General features: G+C 36.0%; 1 protein-coding gene across 1 annotated transcript in view; it reads left to right on the top strand.

Moving 5' to 3' along the window:
- Window positions 1–22455, top strand: part of LOC122810771 — a 447989-nt gene that overhangs the window by 182180 nt on the left and 243354 nt on the right. The window contains exon 3 of the mRNA XM_044082332.1: window positions 10536–10624. The gene's annotated coding sequence lies outside the window, so the exon portion shown is untranslated. The remainder of the gene's footprint in view (window positions 1–10535; window positions 10625–22455) is intronic.

Raw genomic sequence — 22455 nt, 5'->3', positions numbered from 1 at the left:
CAGAGGGGGATGAAAGAACCAAGGAGTCCATAGTTCTCCTTGTAGGAACTTGGACAGAATCCCAGAGGACTTTCCTAAGTGTCCAACTCTAGAAGCAGTTGGAAGTTGAATAACCCTTCATCTACAAGCATGGTATACTATAGCACAGGGCAGGTGGATAATGGATGTCATATCCAAAAGAAACAAGATCCCCTTAGTTTTTTCCCAAGGCTATCTTCTCATGGCTGATGTTGCACATTTTCTGGAAAAAGAGCAATCCGAGATGTTCCACTAGAGCTGAGGCAGTTCAGGGTTTATTCAAGATTCTTTTTTGTTGCTTAAGAGGATGGAGGACTTCAGACCCATATTAGATATAAGCGGCCTAAATCATCATATAGCCAAAACTAAATTCTGGATACTCACAGTGCAGTTCAGTCTTTCATGCCTGTAAAAAGGTGAATGGATGTGTTCTATGGATCTCCAGAAGGCTATCTGCACATCAGAATTGCCAAGATGTCTAATGCATTTCTGTGCTTTTGTGTCAGAGTGTGGCCTTCCATTTGGTCTCAACATAATCCCAGGATAGGGCTGCAGTGACAGCTCACCTGAGACTGCAGGGGATCAGAGTTTTCCCATACTCTAAAAAAAATCACGGTAGTCCACGTTGCAATAAAGGCTGTCTTCCTAAATCCAAAAAGGTTCACCACCACCACTTCCAAACATCAGAAAAGTATCACAAAATTCTTTTATTGAACAAATACATGTAGGTTTAGCGCTTTCATCTCCACACTGGAGACCTCATCAGAACCATGTATCAAACTCATTGCAAACCTTATATACATATAAAATTTAAATGAACCAATCAATACAAACAATTAATCAATAAAACAATAATGCAGTATATGTCTGTATGCATAAGGAATGGCTGACCATATTAAGTTAAGTAAATAAACATCCAACTGTGCTCGTGTGGATAAAACCCGTGTTATGACATTAAAACTGTTACATTCACACACTGTATAAAATTTCATACTAAAATGTTGTGTATATTAAAATATTTTATCTTTCCCTATTAAAAAATGCTTTAAATATTTTTATATATATTTGTTATGTAAATATAGTTTTAAATCTTTAAAAACATCTTTACATGCACATCATAAATATAATAAAATAGATGTAAATCTACATAACTAATAAATTATTATTATTATGAATATAATATATAAATTGTATAATATGAAAATATATATAATATAAAAAATATAAAAGAAGTGTTGAATATATAATTTTAATAAACAAATACATATAGGTTATGAGAATTAGTCACATAAGACAACTTTAATAAATAATACTAATAAAATGTGTTATATGTGTTAAATATGTTCAAGGGAAGAAATACATTGTGCACAGAGCAGTCCGTCGGCAAGAGGGGAAACGGAAGTGGTATCAGATACTGAGACAGATACAGGCACTACGAACAGGAGAATGGAGTCGAAAGAGACTGAGGTGTGTTCTAATTGCCAGGGCATTCGTACTAAGGTTTCTAGTCGAAGAAACCAAGAATCAGCAGAGGGAGTTGGTTCTAAAGACTATTTCCACAAATACCAGGACATGGATTTTAATAGTTGGTTGAATTCATCCTTCACCAACAACAATAGATGCCGGGAGGACAATAGGAGCGATGGTTTAGGTTACAAGGAGAAGTGTAAGGTGTCAAAAACCCTTTGAACCAGGTACAAATCTTTATCTTTGGAAAACTGGTATTTCAATAGATGTCTGCATGACAAAATTGTACCGAAAGGGTTGAGAATTAACAAGTTTCCTAATAATATTAATGGTGCTACTGATACTGAATTTTTTAAAAATATATGTGATATTTTTAATGACTGTGGACTGGCCATACTAAGGGTGTTAATTAAACATAATGAACAAAGAATGGAAATTGAAAAGAAGGACATTGACAAACTGTACAAAGAAATTAATGATGATTTACTGTTTTCTGTACAAGAATATAAAAACATGTATTTAAGATTTTTGCAAGATGTTGATTATACTATTACACGTAGTTACAATAGGAAGTTATCAAAATTGGATAGGGATATTAATGAATACAGATTTGGTCTAGCATATAATTGTGATAAAAGATTTGTTAAGGGAAGTAATAGAGGTTATGAGAAACAAAATTATGATTCAGACTTACAGTCTCAAGACAACTATAGGAACAACAAGAGGAATGCTAATAGGGAACACGAGGTGAACTTGTATGAACAAGAATATAATTTATGTGATGATGATTTAAACTGTAATGAAGGGACCCCTTTAGGGGGGGAGGGACCAAGGAGGTCCAAAAGGTTAAAAAAACGGGTACAACAACCATCTTATGCCCAAGTTACAGGGACCAACAACTACAACCATTACAGAAGAACAACATACAGATAGAACAATTTAATATAGGTGAATGTGGAGATGTTACGTCCATATACAAACCCTTATCTGTGTATTCATGTAATAATTTTTTTATTTTCAATTATACAGATTTGAAAATTGAGGATGTTCATTTTAAGTTGTTTACAAAAGGATTTACTTTTGTACCTGCTACTAAACCTAATATAGATATTATTTTGTTAGATATCAGGCTTTTTACTAGGAAGTTAAATTTGATGCAGGTGTTTGGTGAGGACAAGTCTCACCATAAGAGGGATGAATTAAGTAGACATAGTATTTACAACCCTCCTCTTCACCAAGATATTTACAGTTTTAAAAACTTACTTAACAACAGAATTAGAAGGGAATTTAAGCAGAATGCGAATATGAATAGTAGTAATTTAACCAAAGAAGAAAATAAGCTTTTATGTGAGCTTAGTGAAAATAGGAATATCCGGGTAATGAAACCGGATAAAGGTGGTGGAATTGTCCTTATGGATAGGTGGGATTATGAAAACAGAATGTTTGAGATATTAAATAACGATAAGTGCTACAATTCGGTCTCTAAAAATGAAATTAATATTTCGTATTGCAAAATAGATTATATTATAGAAGACAATTTATTTCAAGGGCTTATAGATATTGATTTATCAAATTTTTTGAAAGTCACCAAACCAGTCATCCCTGCCATTTTTGGCATACCGAAGACCCACAAAAATATTTACAACCCCCCAATGAGACCAATAGTCTCATCACAAGGTTCAAAAACCCAACCCTTGGCTATATACATAGATACCAAACGTAAGAAGTACCATAGGAAATATCCTCATATTTTGGTGGATTCATGGGACTTTCTGCAGAAATTTGGAATTTAGCAAGGACCCTTATAGTGAGGACATGAAATTCATTACTATAGATGTCAAAGATTTATTTTCGGTCATACCACATAACACAGGGATGGACTGGTTTGAAAATATGTTAATAGAAATGAACCTATTAACCTGTAATGAATTTAAGCTAGTCTTAGAATGTATGGAGTTGGTACTCAAAAACAATTTTATTTTCTTTCAAGGTGATTTTTACCACCAAAAAGAAGGAGTGGCTATGGGGGCAGCATGTGCCCCCACTTATGCCAATATAGTAATGTTATATTGGGAAAGACAACATGTTTTTGGTACTGAATTTTCTACTTATATTAAAAGCTACTATCGGTTCCTGGACGATATATTTATTTTGTGGGATGGCCCTGATGAAGTTATAGGTAGTTTTATTTCTTATACTAATCAGAGTACTACCTTTTTAAGATTTACCCATCATATAGATTCACATGAAATTCACTACCTTGATGTTAAGTTACGTAAGGACTATTGGGCCAATACGTACAAGTCAAATATCTATAGAAAAGAACATTTTTCTAACACATATTTGCATTTTAATAGTGACCACCCTGACCATCTCAAGAGGAATATAATTAACGGACAGATGATTAGGGTGGCCCGTATGACTTCAGACAGGGATGAATTTCTTATAGAAATAGATAAAGTACAGAATATGTTCCACCAAATAGATTATCCTGTGGAAATTACACAGCCTATTAAAGAATATGTAGTCAAGGGATGGGGTGACAAATATATACCTTTATTAAATTATACGAATGATAGAACTATGGAAAGAACTGAAAAAGTATTGCAGAACAATAATAAGAATGGTTTACCTTATTTGACTCTTACATATTTCCAGAATATAGGGTGGTTACAGAAATGTGTCAAGTGAGACATGGGATTTATTTAAAACAGTATCTACAAGAGCTACAATTTTTCAAAGTAAACTAACTGATAGTTACAGGAGAGGCTATAATATAAAAAATATCCTAGAAAAAAAGAAATACATAAATCAAGGAGAAACAGCTTTAAATAAAATAGGTACTTTTAAATGTGGTAGATGCTCCCAATGTCCATTTATAGCCGGGGAAAAAACAGTTACACTACCTAGTTTAAACATTACATTGAAGTCTAAGAAGTATAGCAGTTGTTACACTAAGGGGTTGATTTATTTAGTATATTGTAAATTTTGTTGGAGTTTTTATATTGGCAAAACTTGAGAAAAAGGATATATGAGCACATGAGAGACATAAATCGTAAAAATGAAAATAATGCACTATATAGGTATTCCTCAACATGTGACAAGGCCAATTTTTAATTTTGGGTAGTTGAGGTTGTGGACCAGTTTGATAGAGGGGGTGACTGGGAGATGAAATTAGCTTATAGAGAGATGATATGGCAACTCAGGCTTGATGCCGTTAGTGGCAAGGGCCTGAATGACCATATATCCATTGTGCCAGCCCTGAAATTATTATCTAATGACCCTAAAAAACATACATAAAATATATATAAAATAAAAAATATATATATAATAAAAATATATAACAACATATAACACATTTTATTAGTATTATTTATTAAAGTTGTCTTATGTGACTAATTCTTATAACCTATATGTATTTGTTTATTAAAATTATATATTCAACACTTCTTTTATATTTTTTATATTATATATATTTTCATATTATACAATTTATATATTATATTCATAATAATAATAATTTATTAGTTATGTAGATATACATCAATTTTATTATATTTATGATGTGCATGTAAAGATGTTTTTAAAGATTTAAAACTATATTTGCATAACAAATATATATAAAAATATTTAAAGCATTTTTTAATAGGGAGAGATAGAATATTTTAATATACACAACATTTTAGTATGAAATTTTATACAGTGTGTGAATGTAACAGTTTTAATGTCATAACACGTGTTTTATCCACACAAGCACAGTTGGATGTTTATTTACTTAACTTAATATGGTCAGCTATTCCTTATGCATACAGACGTATACTGCATAATTGTTTTATTGATTAATTGTTTGTTTGTATTGATTGGTTCATTTAAATTTTATATGTATATAAGGTTTGCAATGAGTTTGATACATGGTTCTGATGAGGTCTCCAGTGTGGAGATGAAAGCACTAAACCTACATGTATTTGTTCAATAAAAGAGTTTTGCGATACTTTTCTGACATTTGGAAGTGGTGGTGGTGAACCTTTTTGGATTTAGGAAGACAGCCTTTATTGCAACGTGGACTACCGTGATTTTTTATGGTCTATTAATTTCCTACGGTTCTTTGTTTTCCCATACTCTGATGACTGGCTCCTAGCTGCCACACCAGGCAGTCATTCATTTGAGCATGGAATTAATTGCTGCAACTGTTAAGGTCCTTGCTGCTATCAGTGAATGATGTAAAATGTGAGTCACAAACATTTAATGTTTGCCACCTGAATACAGAGGCAAATTAGTTAACCTTCCAATAGAGAGGATTTGTTCTATACAGTGTCTGTACAATCTCTGCTGTCTCATCCTACTCCTACAGTAACCTTGGCCTCAAAATGCTGAGGTTAAAACAGCTTCTGTTCATCTAGTTCCATTTGCTAGGTACTTTGAGTATTTTGCAGTGGACCCTAAATATTCACTAGTTTTAGATGCCCAATCCTCTGTCCCAAACCAATTGTCTTTCTGTAGCATGTCACTGACACATTTAATGATGCCTGAACTAGGCCAGCCTTTCACAGAGCTCTTCCCTTACAACTCTGCTTCCCACTGTCACAGTTATCATGCATCCTTTGACATTTAGATAGGGATGGGGGATTATTCAGGACAAATGGAAATTAGACAGACCAAGAGGCCTCCTTGCACATAAATGAACTAGAAATGAGGGTAGTTCTCCTTTTGTTTCTGGCTATTCAGTATTTCTTTCCCTGTGGTGCAATTTACATCCACTCTGACAATATAGCAGTTGTATGGTACAAAAAATTTCAAAGGGGGAACCTGATCATATCTTCTATGATGTGAGGCCATGTGACTCTAAGAACTGGCCAAGATTATTATCAGTTTCTAGTAGTGGACAAGTTCAGGAGATTTTTTACTGATGCCACACTACTGGTTCCTAAGTATAATGTTAACACTGGATCATCAATGGCCCCTGGGACTTCTGTATGTAGTTACTCCTTTACTGTTCATCATGATATGTATGCAGAAACCATGATTAGCAAGGTCAAAGTCATTCCCCTACCCCCCTTCTGTCCCCAACAGGTATGGCTTCCTCTTCTGTGACATTTTCCTTAAATGAACAGTATGATTTCTCCAATTTGCTTAATGGACAGGGACTTGGCATATCCCTTTAGAGTTTCCCAGATCCTTAATGCAGCCCTAAATCCTTCATCTAGGAAAATCTATAAGGTCAGGTGAACACCGTTTCCCTTGTGGACAACCACATAATGATTTCAACACCTGTACACAGAGTTTTCACATTTGCAGCAGATATTTTTGACAATGAATCTAGCTATTAAACTTTGAATGTTCATTTGACAGCAATACCTTAGTTTCATGAGGGTCTAAACTCTTTTTTTAGCTTCATCAGAAGTCTTCAAGGATTTTCTAAGAGGTGTTTTCTTAATAACATTTCCATTTAGGAAACCTTTTCCTCCATGACATCTAAATCATGTTCAGGAGAGATTAACCATACTTTCATTTGGCTCCTTCAGTTTCCTGCAAAACGGTGTTGGTTGCCATTGGTTATGCCAGAAAGGTAGCTGAGCTTCATGTTTTGTCAGCACAATCTCCTTCCTTAATATTGGATAAGGACAGAATCTGCCTTTGTACTAATCCAGCATGTATACCAAAGGTGGCTACTGATTTTAACTTAAACCAATCTCTTGATCTAACAGTATTCTTTCAATTGTTTCCTAATAAGAAAGAATGCAAGTAACACTGTCTAGATGTTTACAGATATTGACAGTTTTATCTGCACATAAACAACACTCGAAAGGATGACCAGCTTTTTTCTTTCCTTTGGTCTGTCTACATTTGAAAAAAGGTGATAAAGGTTGTTCTATCCAGGTGACTATCAGACCGCATTACTTTTTTCACTCTAAATACATACATATCTTTGCCAGGCACCCCTAAGATACATTCTTCAATTTTATTAGCTTATTTTAGGAATTTTTCTGCTGATATCATTTGTGCCAGAACAATATGGGAATCACTGCACACTTTTGCAAGACACTACAAGCTAGTTGTGATCTTCAAATCCAGGTTGACCTTTAGATATGCCATTTTCATGTTATTTTGTCATGAATCCACAAAAGAGTATCAGCACTGGACTCTGTCCGACCACTGAAGTGGACAGACTGTATCACATGAAATAAAAAGTTAATACTTACCAAGACCATTAGATCTTCATGATCCACATATTTCCACTTCAGCATACCTGACCACCTACCCTCTTCTATCAGGAATTACCACTTCAGAGAGGCTAGTCAATCACTTTTGTATCCTGTACGATGTGCTTATACTGGTGAAGTGTTGTATATTTGTGTGTGTGTGTGTGTGTGTGTGTGTGTGTGTGTGTGTGTGTGTGTGTGTGTGTGTGTGTGTGTGTGTGTGTGTGTGCATGTGTTTGTGTCTTGTTAAGTTGTATTGTTAGGGGAAGGTTTTGCATAAGGTGGTGTGTAAATTTGGTGGTTGGGGCAGGATTAAGTTAGGGTTCTTCCCTCTGTACCACCTTACCCATATTTATTACACCCAGTGCTAACACTGCCACTGTTAGGCTTTCAATCCACACATAGTAGTGAAGCAGGTGGTTGTAGGTTATGAACTAACTGCTGGCAGAGCATGACAAACAGTAACATTTCATTGTGGTCTTTCTTGATCTTTCTGCATCTTTTAATACTTATTGACCACTGGCTTATTTTGATACCTGCATTCCTACTTTGGACTTTCACAAACAGTTCTTGCTTAGTTTGTCTCTTGAATGTTAAGGCACTGCCAGTAGGTGGTATCTGGACATAAGCACCCACTGAGTCGTGGCATTTCTAAATGTTTGGTTTTGATGCTGGTGTTGTTCAGATGGTGCATTCTTCTGTTTAGAGATGTCTTGTTGCGGAGCAGTTTACAACATCATTGCTCAGAGTATTCAGCTTTACGTTTGTCTTTCTCAGGAATGCATACCTGATTTTATCCTTTAAGAAGACTCCCTTTATTAAATTTTAAATTGTTTATATCAAAAATGACTTGCTGATGCTAGTGTATATTGCTGTTTGTCTTTCCCAGGTTCTTTTTCAGTCACCTTTGATTTTTTTATGGGAAACTAGGTTGGAAGTTGTGATAAAGATGCAGAGCCCTGAAGTGCTACTGTATAACACACTAACACCAAGTGTGAGTGTTTGTAAAGCCTTCATCATTCCAGGCCAAGCACATATACAGGATTAAACATATGACATTGTAAATTGACCTTGCAGTGGTATCATGACAACTTAACACAATGACCTGTACCTTAAGCTTTTATATACTGCTTGACTGCAGAATTTCTTAACAGGATTATTAAGTGAGATGTTACTTTATTGTCACATTACTACAGTGTGGCAGGAGCTTGGCTGTCTGTTGGTCCTTTCTTGGTCATTTCCTAATGTCCTAGCTCTTACGTAGTGAGACCTGAATCATAAGAGTCCCTTCTACCTAAAGGTGCTCTTAGTTGTTTGCACTCCAACTAACAGCCCTGGTCTGCTGATGATTTTATGTATCTGTATCAGTATTGATTCACCTGACTATCAGTCATCTGGTTATTATGTCCATCTCTGTGGACTTTACTACCTTTCAGTTAAGGGCACATGTGACTAATTCAGCCTTTAGGAAATCCCGCAGAAAGTTTACATAAACTACAGCAAGATTTATGGTATTAATATTGTTTTTTAAACAATTTCCAGTTAAATATAGTTGATTTTATTGTTTATTTACTGTTTAATACACCTTGTGTATATTTATTGGTATTTCTTGTTGCTTGAATTTTAATGTTTTAATGTTTTCATTGATTTATGATATTTTATATTGTAAGGGGAACGGGTTGGTACATCTAAATAAATAAACTTAAAATGGTAATATGCCATCAAACAAAACCACAGAGCTTGCAAAATAATGTGAGAAATCTGCCAGATTCTTTCACAGGGAGAATGAGTATGGCCTGGTACATTTTGCTGTATGCTATTTCAGCTCTGTTTTGTTTCCACATATGTCAAATGGTATTCTGATCTGAATATAGTACAGCTGAAGTTTCTCGTTTTAATCACTCACCAAATGGCTAGGACCTGTAGACGATGCTGAACATCCCATTCAATAGAACTATGCAGTGGCACAAGTTATAACTTATTAATATAATTTAGTGCACAATTTCACAATTAGGATTTTTAATATTATGGGCCAAAAATGGTACAGATGATTCCTTGATTTCCAGAAGTCCATTTCACCTCACATGAAAGAAGCATTGTATTTTTAAACTTCTGACAAGCTGGATTTATGTCATACTTAGTCAAATAATCATTAATTCCAATTGTTGGTAAGCAGATGTTTGATCTGAAAAAGAAAGGGCTACAGCTTCTTCAAATCATACCCTTGTTTAAGAGTACTGCAAGTTTACAAGGGCAGACTTTAAATCTTTAACTTAAAATGAAATATTTACTAGATTTTTATAGCTTTTAAATAGACTGTATGCTTTGTGTTCAGACCATACAGGCGTGAGAAATAAAACTGTTATGTACATTGTAGTAGCAGGTAGTAAATGATTTTGTCCCAGCATTTGTTTCCAGTCAGTTAACTTGTTATAATATATGTCCCACTGATTAAGTGGTTAATCATGAATAAAATATATAACCTATAATGCCATTATTTGTTTTACAGTACAGTTTGTTTTGAAATGTATCAGCTGTGTTAATATACTTAAATGACACATTTTAAATGGAATAGGATACTCCAGGCTGTGTTTTGTGGTGAACTAATTGCATTTAACAGGACATTTATTGTTGTTCTACTGTACAGTTTGTGTAATGAAGAAAGAAATGTGGTACTTTACTTCGTGACAGTCCACAGCCTGCCACATCTCAGTAAGAAGTATAAGCAATTGTTCTTGTAAACTGACTTATGGGTTGTGCAGCATTAAGCAACATTTGGAAATACAAATAAACCACAACAATAATAAGAAAAAAGAATGACAAAGCATAAATATGTTGTTTTATCCCTAGGTCAGACATGTGCCTGCTGTCCTGAGTCTCAAAATACAAATGTTCTTCAATGTTCTTCTGGAAACTTCAGTTTATCTTACAAAACTCAGGTAAAAAGTATATGTTTTGTTAAAATGGAAATCATACTGATATGAATTAAGTGTTAATCTGCAGGCACATTTAATAAAATTCCAGGAAAGAATATTATTAAGGGACAGATATGTCACTGTTTTTTTACATGTATTGCATTTGAACGAGATACAGATAATGAAGGGAGGGCTGTTAAGTGGGGGAGTACAAATGGGTTCTGGTATACTACAAAGGGGTTCTTTGTAAATCTGTAATAATTTAAACAGTAATAATGTTTTCTGTACAAAATGAGGAAAGGAAGTTAAAATTATAATTATTGGTAACAATAGTAATTTTGAAATTGAAGAAGTAAATGATGGCATAATCAAGTGGACCAAGTGCAAACATCTAGAATTAAATATCAATAAAGTTAGACTTGTGAAATATGGGAAAGCAAAGATAAGCATATTAAATGGATATAGAGATAATTTATAAAGTTAAACTTTGATATAAGCTCAATAAATAACAATGCAGCATTGACCAGGAATTCATATGGACTTCCTAGTATTTTGTCCTTAGTTATTCTTTTTAGGTCCGTCATTACCTACCAGACATTAAAAGTGCCCCATTCACTTCCTTTGGATTAAAAGCTGGTCACAGCAAGATGTCATTCGGGCAGACACTACCAGATATTTTAGTGCCTGAGCTCCCTTATCACTACTATACATGCCTGGTTCTAGCTATAGGGAACACTAATTAATAAGCACACCTCTCATTCCAACCAAGTTGCTGCTGAAATCGATGTTCTAGAGTTGGATATCTGGACTCAACTAAGTGTTAGTGTAACATCATGTGTTCTGTCTCACTCTCAAAGGATGGATGAACCAGCACTGACCATTTACTCCACTCCTCTCTTCTTGGCCCTTCCAATGTCAAAGACACTAGTCGAATGAAGGTCTTGTGGATCATAATCAAGACTTTATCCCTTTATTTAATGTAGCCAGACTCAGATGATGATCTCCATTTTCAAATGTGGAGTCTTCGTATGGGTAACATAAATAGGGTAAACTCTTAGGACAGTAAGAATGCATAGTAGAATGAAATACCTGCTAATTTTGAAAATTATTTCCAGAGGGAGGACTGTGGTTGAAACACCTTTAAAATACAAAATGGCAGGAGGGAGTTAGTAGTTCCAAAAAAGGCATTTAATGATCACTACTTTTTGAGTGTCTCAGTCTTACAGATGAAAGCAGTTAAGAGATTGTGCTCTAATGCTCAAAACTATTCATTCCAAAGCATAGCATACTGACTCGCTGAGGAAGTTTTAATTGGGAAACAAGACAATGAAAGCAATAAAGTGAAAGAAGATGAATTCAACATACCCAGAGTATGCATTTGATAACTGGCATCATGATCTTGTTTTAGTCCATGAAGTCATTGTTATATGATGCACTAGTGTGCAAGGCAAATGTATAAACAGTGGTGCTTTAAAAGTAATTGAATGCAGTAAGCACAAATCATTGATGCTGGTTTTCACATATGTGCAGCCCGTGAATAACTGTCCAAACAAAGTTTGCACAGATGTAAGTATGAATGTAAATATGCATACTGCACTAACAAGTGTGCAGGCAGTGCATTTACACATGCATATGTGCTGCAGTTATGAGGAAGTCTGATGTAACTTCTTAGGTTTCCATAGTAAGCTGTCAGGTGCATGCATGCTCTAATATTGCAAGACATTAGTGCTATAAGCTTTGTGTACTTTATCTCAGTGGCACTGGCAAGCAGATAAACCCACTTTCACCAGCAGCCTTATTCTACATGGGTTGATTGATGGATACTAACTTATTTCATTTTAAGTGTGGAAAATAGGCAGATAGGAATGTTGGAAAAAGATGAGAAATTAAACAAGAGAAATACATTAGGATGAAAATGCGGGTTGCACTGGAGGAGGTGGGACAGGAGGATATTTTATTATTTTGGTCAGGTTAGTTCACTTTGTCTGAAATATATAAGGGGAGAGAAGGAAGTATATATGGATGCAAGGAAAGATATGACAGATAGAAGGAAGGTAAGGGTTTGGACGAGCAACATAAAAATACAGACAAGACAAAGGGGGTTGACGGTCACACCATAGACATGGTTTGCAAAGAGAAGGATGGGAAAATAGTGATGGAGAAGATGTGAGACAAAGCACAAGGGGAAGATATGGCTATGTAAGGTGGATGCACAGACGATAGTAGGTGGTAGGTAAAAGACTGCTGCAACCAGCATATCAGCCCACTGATCTGCACTGCGCACCTTGTCCAGAAGTTTCTGGGTGGGCAGATGCTGATGTTGAAGGTGTGGCCTCTAGATGATTGATTTTCAAAGCAGGCAAGTCCAGTGATGCTTAAAGTGCTGCATTAGACATTGACATGGGTCCCACTGCCTACCCAAAGCTTGCAACTGGCTGCTGCGTATGGACGTGACCTTAACATTTTGGAAAGCCTAAAGTCACTTTTCCCTGATTATGCAAAACATGGATGTAATGGTTGAGGGGGAATGATCCCTTGCTGGCATGGAGGACATGGATGTAATGGGTGAGTGGGAATGATCCCTTGCTGGTACGGAGGACATGGATGTAATGGGTAATGGGGACTGATCCCTTTCTGATATGGAGGGCATGGACATAATGGCTGAGGGGGAGTGCTTCCTTGCTGGAGTGGAGGACTTCGGCTGACATGCCTCAAACTACTCATGACCTGCAGAGGGATACAAAATGGGGGAAAAGTCAGTAATTCAATGCAATTATTTAATAGCTATTTCAAATAAGAACTTATTACATGAAAAGAGAAAAAAATCTACAGGGATGAGGGACCAGCATTTCCAGCTCTCTATGGCAGAGTTAACAGTTCATCTGTGTTGTTTCCCCATCAGTAAAGCAAAATGAAAGAAGATGCGAAAAGTATAGTACAGCTATTGATGCTTTTAGCATAAAAAAAAAAATATTATGATAAACTTGTATGTTAATTTGCAATGACAGATGCGGCCTTGTCAGGAGACTTCTTGGTACTGGATACCTCATCAAAGGTAAGCCATCAAAGTATACCCACTGACTTTTGATGCCTACACATACCACATACACCTCAATAAATGAAAATTGCTTAATTAAACCCATGAAGAAAGAGTGAGTTAAAGTCTTTGTATGTGAGGATGCGACACTCCCCACACTCTCAAAAAATGTCTGCTGTCTGTTATTACCATCTGGACAAATGGCAAAAAATGCTGTGATGTATGTTAACTAGCACCCTGCTACACGCATTCACATTCACAGTGGTACAATACTGTTAAACTAAAAGGATATAACATATAACCCTACCTTAAAGCAATATACTTCTCCCAGGTGGCACGAGCCTAGCATTGAAGAACTCTCTGTCTTCTCTGACAATGATCCCACAATATGAACAAAAGATAATTACTACTGGCTCAGTTTTTGGTATCATTCAAATGGGGTATAATATTTATCAGCCTGGGAGGATATGAGTGATGGACCATGCTGCTTCACTAGGGATGGACTGCACCTCTAGCACTTTATCCAGCCCCACAGTGCCTTTTTAGGCATTCTCAACTTGAAAAATCATCTGACATAGCTGGACCTACCCAGGATAATCTAAAGGCGATACTGCTCAAAGTCAGGAGTCTAAACAAAAACTCCACTCCCTGAAAGCTCTTCTCATCCTAGATAATGTAGATGCTCTCTTGCTTTAATTTCTCCAAGACTCTTGGGTTGCTAATACTATGATAGGAATGGACCACATTCCTAAGTCAAAGTATGATTAAAGTTCATGAAATTAGTATTGTTTCAGTCTTTGATATTAGCCTGAAGTGCTATTTACAGTCCTCGCAATGTACCCAAAATTAACTCCTACAATTTATATGGCGTTACATGTATTGGTAAAATATCTAAATACGATTATAAATTCTAGATCCATTGGTCCTACTACTATTGAAACTGTCTGGGTATCATTCATCCACATTGCCCTTGTTTCTGTCTGCAAATCCTGGTATTTTATGACTTTTGTCTCTCTGTACATAACACACCGTAGTCAGTGGATGTAGCAATTTCAACGATCAATGCTACTTTTGTCATCTTTTCTTGAAGTACTATAGCTGGTTTCTTGCATCTATTTTTTGAAATGTTGGCAACGGGTGATCTCACATGATATAAACTTCATCATTTTCTATAACACTTTGTGACTTATGTTTCCAGTGTTTTTCAGCGACGTCAGTATTATAATGTTTGCAAAATCCCCAGTCTAACAGTCTTGTCACATTATTATGCCTTTCAGTATACAGTCCTTCTGTCATTAGTATATCTCAACCAGCAACAAGATGTGTGACTGTTTCCAATTCTGTTTTACAAAAACTAGATTGGTCTGGTCCTCCCATATGTTCAATGGACTTTGTAAATCAACATGCACATAGTCGACTGTCCTGGGCCACCAATATTAACCTTTCATCTTTTGGTTTAAATTTACCTGTCCTTAACCATTCCTGCATTTGATCCTGATCAACATGAGGTTGTTCCAAGATTTTTCTGTACTTGCAACTATATTTATGTATTTTCCACATTTCTTGCCTTCCCATGTGATCCTTCACCTTATGTTCCTTCTTTTGTTTTTTTGGCACATTCACTTTCTGCTTGATTTTTATCTACTTCTAGTTTGATTTCCATTCCCACTTCACACCGATTTGTTTCTGCTAAACTAAGTAGTGAAGTCATCTCAGACTTATTCTCATGCTTTAAAACTTTCACTATGTTTGGGTCTTGTGAGATCAGCTGTTATGTAGGCAGTCTAGTATTGCAGATCTATACGTGTAATCAGTTTTGAGGAGGCCCAGACGTTCTTCAGAATGGGGAAATATAGTCTTGATATACATTGATTTTTATAAAGCATTTGATAGGCGTGAATAAACTTTCTTGTTTTCCTGTCCAACCAATCCAACACCTTTTGGGGAAAGTCAGTCACTCCAAAACTGTAAGTTAGGAGAGGATGAGCAAGTTTGTTGATAGCTTGGACTTTGTACATAGATATCAGCTGCATTTTCAGTATTAATTTTTGTCTTGTAATATATTCCTTATTAAGTTTGATTCACATTTGTTCATGTTTTATCACTGATCCTTCATTAATTCCCAAATATTTATATTCCCCCTCTTACTCAAGTTCTTTTATATCATATTCCTGTCCCAGGCTGATGTTTTCTTGGTGCTGCAGCTTTCCTGCTTTAAAGGTTGCTTTGACACATTTACCAAGACCAAATGATGTTCTTATATTATCTGAAAAATTTTTTGACCACTTGCAGCTGTGTTTTCAGTTCCTCATCTGATGAACTATGCAGTTTTAAGTCATCCACAAAACGAAGATGAGGGAATAATTACAAATTTTTGTTTTCTGGGAGGCAAATTGTAGCCATAACCTAATTTTTAAGTAGATAAACTAATGGGTTAAGAGCAAGACAAAGAGTCACCCTGGAATATCCCCCATTGATTTTTTATCCCTGGAATAATAATCTGTCCTTTATCATGGCTTAACTGAAAAGTGGTTTGCTACTGTTTCATGATCACTGTAATATAATCAATCAATGTAGGAAGTAGCTTATACATTATTAAGCACTCTTTTATCCATGAATGTGGGATACTGTCAAATACTTTTCTGTAGTCTATCCATGCCATAACATGTGATTAGTTGTTCCATATGACTTTATTTTGTTACCCTTTTGTTCTATTGCTATGATTGAGTTTTCTTCTAAATGACTGTAAATTCTGTTGGTATCAATTCCAGCATATAGTTATACATCTTCGTAAGGAAAGTTATTGGGGTCTATAGTTTTTAGGATAGCTTGCAGGTTAACTCTTAAGTAGGCGTATTGTTTTTCCTTTTGTTAACCAGGTTAGCATCTGTTTGGGATGCACATATAAATAGTTTTTACTTGTGGCTAAATCTTCATGTAAAAATGTTAATACTTTTAGCTAGAAGTTAGGTACTGCATCTGGGCCTGGGGTGTTCCAGTTAGACACTTTTGTTAATATTGTTTCAGCTTCTCTGGCCATTGCTTCATCCCATTTCATATCTTGTACATTTTAACTTTATTCCTTCTGTTACTTCTTCTATCCATTCAGCATCTCCGTTATGTTCAACAGGATCTTTATAGATATTTCTCCCAAATGTATCTATTTCTTCTTTTTTTGGTGGTGTTTCAGTTCCTAATAAATTACCTATATTTGTACTTTTCCTGATATTTTTAATTTACTATTTACGATAGTGCATGATAAATCCTGATCTGTTCTGATGCTGTACATTGCTTTTATCACATCTATCTTTCTGAATATTTTTGTTGATCTCTTCTGCCTTCTGCATTCTTCTAACAGTGTCACATTTTGTCTTAATTGCTTTACAGTTTTCTCTATTCGATACTTCCATGATGGCATTTGATTTCACCCCTTCCTCTCCTTTACTGCCCTGTGTGATTTTTTTTTTTTGGTAAGACTTTATCTGTTATTAATTTAGCCGCACAATAATATATCCTATTCACTTCTGTTATATTGTATGAATTTCTGTGAACAGTACTAATTACTATGTTCATTTGTTTTATCAACCTTCAAACTTTTCTGGGTTTTATTTCTGTTGTCTATTTTGTTCATGGCTCTTAACTCATTCCCTCTAGTACAGCTCTTTTGAGTGTGTACCTTTAACTCCCAGTGGGTGTGGTTTGAGCTTATGCTATCTCAGCAACTACTCAAGCAAGACACATACTGCCAGCCAGATTTTCTTTAAACTCTAAGCTTTCTTATGAGGCTATGCAGTTCTGTATGTATTATCTGAATGTTGAGATATAGGGTGAAATATGAAAATTATTGCAATCCAGATAAACAGTACACAAATAATATTCAACATCTCTTTAGCTGCTTTAAACAGAAATCGAATATCAATGCATATACATTTGCCATCCTGTATACTTTAAGTTGAAATCTTCTGATACCTTGTATGTAGCATGGTTTTGGAATTATTAATACAAATATGAGCACGCAATATTTGATGCCTAGAGGTATTAGTAGAAGTTAACTGCAGAAATGCCTGAAGGTGCACTCAGCTGTAATGAGTGAATATGTCTATCCATCTATGTTAAAGCAAGCAACTCTTCTCTTAGATCATTTTCTTCTAAACTGAGGGTACATTCTTTGTTCTCCATTTCCTGCAGACATTCTACAGAAAGTTCCAGAGTATCTTCCTGTGTCACATTCCCTTCAGTTTTTTCCTGTGTCATGCATTGCTCTTTCATATGGGAACTCACTGGCCACAACATTGACTTCATCAAAGTTGCTACTGTTTCCTGTTCCTTCCCTTGCAGTACAAATCCAGTTGAACTTTTGTACTAGCTTCCTGTGGAAGGCTCCAAAATATCTTCATATGCCAACTGATCAGATGTTTCCTGCTCCACTGGTTTCTCCTTAATTTGGAGATCTGTTGCTCTCTCCTGCTGTGGTGTTATCAGAGTTAGATTTTCTACACTAAATCCTTTACTTTGCAGGTAATCCATAGCCTCATTTTCTATTTCTTTAACTACTCTATTACTAATCGTATTTTCTTTTTCTAGTTTACCTGTTTGTATTTTTTGTATTGCAATTTTTTTCATATCTGGATGCTTTAGCCTGTATTTCTCTGCACATATCTGTGGAGCTGCTCTTTTTGTAGTGATTAGTATTGTATTGAATCATATTAAATCTCTTTTTCTTTCCTATGTCCATATTCTTTCTTCAGATGTCTCTTGCCCCTCCTGTTTTTCCTTACTTGGGAGACTCATTGTTCCATCATGCTGTGATATAACCTCTGTTAGACTTTCTACACTAATTTTTCACTTTGCAGGTATTCGATAACTTCAGCTTTTATTTTTTTTTAATTTCTACTTTACTAATCACCTGATTTACATTCTCTCATTGTGATCTTATTTTTTTATATTGCAAATTTTCCATATCTGAAATAAGTTTGCCTGTTTTGCTTGTTTTTTATATTGATTAATTTGGCTTTCTTCTTTGCATAAATATTGCAGCATATCAGATCTCCCTTTCTTGCCCAGGTTCATACTGCTTTTTTATACCTTTCAAAAAAATCTCTAGATTTTGTTCTTTATATTTTTGCACTTCCTCAGTCACTTCTTTTTCCAAATGGCCCAAGGTTTCTTGGTCTATATAATGCTTTTCATAAATCTGTTATTTTAATGAACACAGATTTGCATTTGAAGCTGTTGACAGTTTTCCCTTGTGCAAGTATTTTTCTTTCTTCTAATTTCTCTCTTAATCTTTTTGTATATCTTCTGTTCAGAAATGCCGGGCTTCTTAAATAATAGTAACAAGACATATTTATTTATTTATTTGATATTTGTTTTATATTCTTAATAGTATATTCTATCATCTTTATGGCTCTTTTTTGGCTTGTCAATTTTTGTGAATTTTGTGGATTACTAGTGCCTTCTACAACAGAGAGGCCATCCTCCCCCTGAGTCTGACCTAGCCCCATTGTAGGAATGTTTGTGTGTCTTGAGGATTCTACACTATAATTTCTCCAGTCCTGGCAACAGTGCCCCTACCAAGATTTGGGCACTGTTTTATTCTGAGACTTGTACATTCAGCTGTCTGTTTTTATTTTTAACCTACTTCTGTCTGTAATATATGCTACATAAAATACAGTCTATATGCCAGTGTCATCCTGATGAGGTTTTGTGAAAAACAGGGTCCACCTTGTGAAGATACTCACCAAGACTTGAGGATGAATTAATTTCAGCAATATTTCTTTGCTTGCTGATTTATCATCTCTCCATTCGGACTTCTGTGTAGTTACTTAGATGTGGTTTAAAGCTGCTGAGGGCACCCAGGCAGTGCAGGGCTGCAGTGTATTCCACATATTTAGACCATCTACTGCAACACACAGGTAGGGGAAAAAAATGGAAGGGTGTCGATTTACATCAGAAACAAACACACTGAAGACTGGTCAAGCAATCTGACACACTTGAGCTTCTCTATATACAACTCACTGTAAACAAAGCACCATACCATATTTTGGCAAGCCACTACTCCCTTTCAGTGACCTAGGAAATCCATGCCACTTACTTATATATACTGTAGTCACTCTCCATTCATCCCAATACCATACTCATGGGGGAATTCAACTACCTCACCATAAAACTTTGAATCTTACACAATCCCAAACTCATAGGTCCAACTTTTGCAAAATAAATGGCCTGGTTCAGCTAGTCCATACACCCTCTAGGGGATAAAGCATCCTCAACCTACTCCTCACAACATGTGTGAATATTATACACATGCACACACACACACACACACACACACACACACACACACACACACACATGAAGTGTAATGTCCTCACTGGTCAGGTTGGACCGTAAAGCTGTGTTCTTCAAAATAAAAATAAAACCAGAACACCAGTTAATTATGGAACATTTAGGAATTACTCCAAGGCAAGCATCCTACTATTATGTGACACCCTGGCAAAATTAAATGCCCCCAGAACCAAGGAAAACCACTGCTTATGCGGAATTGTTCACAAAAACATTTATAGCTAGGTATATTGCTGCATAGAGGCAATGATGCCTACCCGAAATAAGCAAAGAACAGACTTAAAAACCAACCCACCCTGGTGGAATCACAACATTACTAGGTTTTTATAATAAAGGAAGAACATCATTGCTAAAATTAGGAAGTGTAATGCCCAGCAAGGTAAGAACTCCCTCATCAATCTAAATAAGCTACTTGGGGAACTAGTTAAGTCTAACAAAGCCAAATATGAGGTTAAAGTAGTCTCTGGGTTAAAGACAATCACAAGGCATTCTTTAGCTATGTCTGCAACCTCAAAGGCAATACATAATAATGTGCCAATCTAATTCTAAATGCAGCTACATTTACTGAGCTGAAGGATATAGCAAATCTACTGGCTGATAAATTCAGCTGCGATCCCAACAGGTGAATAAAAAGCATCACTGCATCACTTCCCCTTTACAACAGATGGTCCTGCAGAGTGGTCCTAGCAGCAGGGAACTCAGAAAAGCAACTACTTTCTGGATTTAAGTATCTTTTCTTTTTTTTCACTTGGAATAGCTTCTGTAGCTTACCCTGAACTAGCTTGAACTGTTTTTTAACTGTTTGCTGCATTATTTTAAAATCTGCACTTAAAGTTACATTTTAGTCGAATTTGATCGAAAGTTTGTTTATTTGTTTGTTTAATTTAACTGTGGAGGCTGCCCACTAAAGTGCGCTAGCCTGTGTAACTGATTTATCACTGTTTCTGCATTTTCTGCGTGTTTCTATCAAAAAAACAAAAAAACAAAAAAATATTCCTTGTTTTCCCGCCTCTCCTCGACTAGTTTAGACCAGTTTACAGGCATTGCTGTATTCTGGGCTGTGGTGTAGTTCCTGTGTTGTCCATTGCCTTACTTGGATAGAGGGAAGTTTCTTTGCTCACCAGTGGGAGTGGGGAGCCTTGAGCAGCCTACCTGTCCCTGTAGGAAATGACCTCAGCACAAGAAGCTGTAGTAATTGGTTGTTTTGGACCATTTCTAGCTCTTTTGTAGTTCACTGTTTAAAATCCGCCTCTGGGCATTTTTTTCTGGCTATACTGCTCAGACAAGCTCCTCGTGGTCCTGCAGAGTGGTCCTAGCAGCAGGGAACTCAGAAAAGCGACTACTTTCTGGATTTAAGTATCTTTGCTTTTTTTCACTTGGAATAGCTTCTGTAGCTTACCCTGAACTAGCTTGAACTGTTTTTAACTGTTTGCTGCATTATTTTAAAATCTGCACTTAAAGTTACATTTTAGTTGAATTTGATCAAAAGTTTGTTTGTTTGTTTAATTTAACTATGGAGGCTGCCCACTAAAGTGTGCTAGCCTGTGTAACTGATTTATCACTGTTTCTGCATTTTCTGTGTGTTTCTATCAAAAAAACAAAACAAAAAAAATATTCCTTGTTTTCCCGCCTCTCCTCGACTAGTTTAGACCAGTTTACAGGCATTGCTGTATTCTGGGCTGTGGTGTAGTTCCTGTGTTGTCCATTACCTTACTTGGATAGAGGGAAGTTTCTTTGCTCACCAGTGGGAGTGGGGAGCCTTGAGCAGCCTACCTGTCCCTGTAGGAAGTGACCTCAGCACAAGAAGCTGTAGTAATTGGTTGTTTTGGACCATTTCTAGCTCTTTTGTCATTCACTGTTTAAAATCCACCTCTGGGCATTTTTTTCTGGCTATACTGCTCAGACAAGCTCCTCGTGGTCCTGCAGAGTGGTCCTAGCAGCAGGGAACTCAGAAAAGCGACTACTTTCTGGATTTAAGTATCTTTGCTTTTTTTCACTTGGAATAGCTTCTGTAGCTTACCCTGAACTAGCTTGAACTGTTTTTTAACTGTTTGCTGCATTATTTTAAAATCTGCACTTAAAGTTACATTTTAGTCGAATTTGATCGAAAGTTTGTTTGGTTGTTTAATTTAACTGTGGAGGCTGCCCACTAAAGTGTGCTAGCCTGTGTAACTGATTTATCACTGTTTCTGCATTTTCTCTGTGTTTCTTTCAAAAAAACAAAAAAATATTCCTTGTTTTCCCACCTCTCCTCGACTAGTTTAGACCAGTTTACAGGCATTGCTGTATTCTGGGCTGTGGTGTAGTTTCTGTGTTGTCCATTACCTTACTTGGATAGAGGGAAGTTTCTTTGCTCACCAGTGGGAGTGGGGAGCCTTGAGCAGCCTACCTGTCCCTGTAGGAAGTGACCTCAGCACAAGAAGCTGTAGTAATTGGTTGTTTTGGACCATTTCTGGCTCTTTTGTAGTTCACT

The sequence above is a fragment of the Protopterus annectens genome, chromosome 9.part0 (assembly GCF_019279795.1).
Source record: "Protopterus annectens isolate FY-2018-M chromosome 9.part0, PAN1.0, whole genome shotgun sequence".
NCBI lineage: Eukaryota > Metazoa > Chordata > Ceratodontiformes > Protopteridae > Protopterus > Protopterus annectens.
Note: the sequence above shows the minus strand (reverse complement) of the source record. Positions and strands in the feature narration are given on the sequence as shown.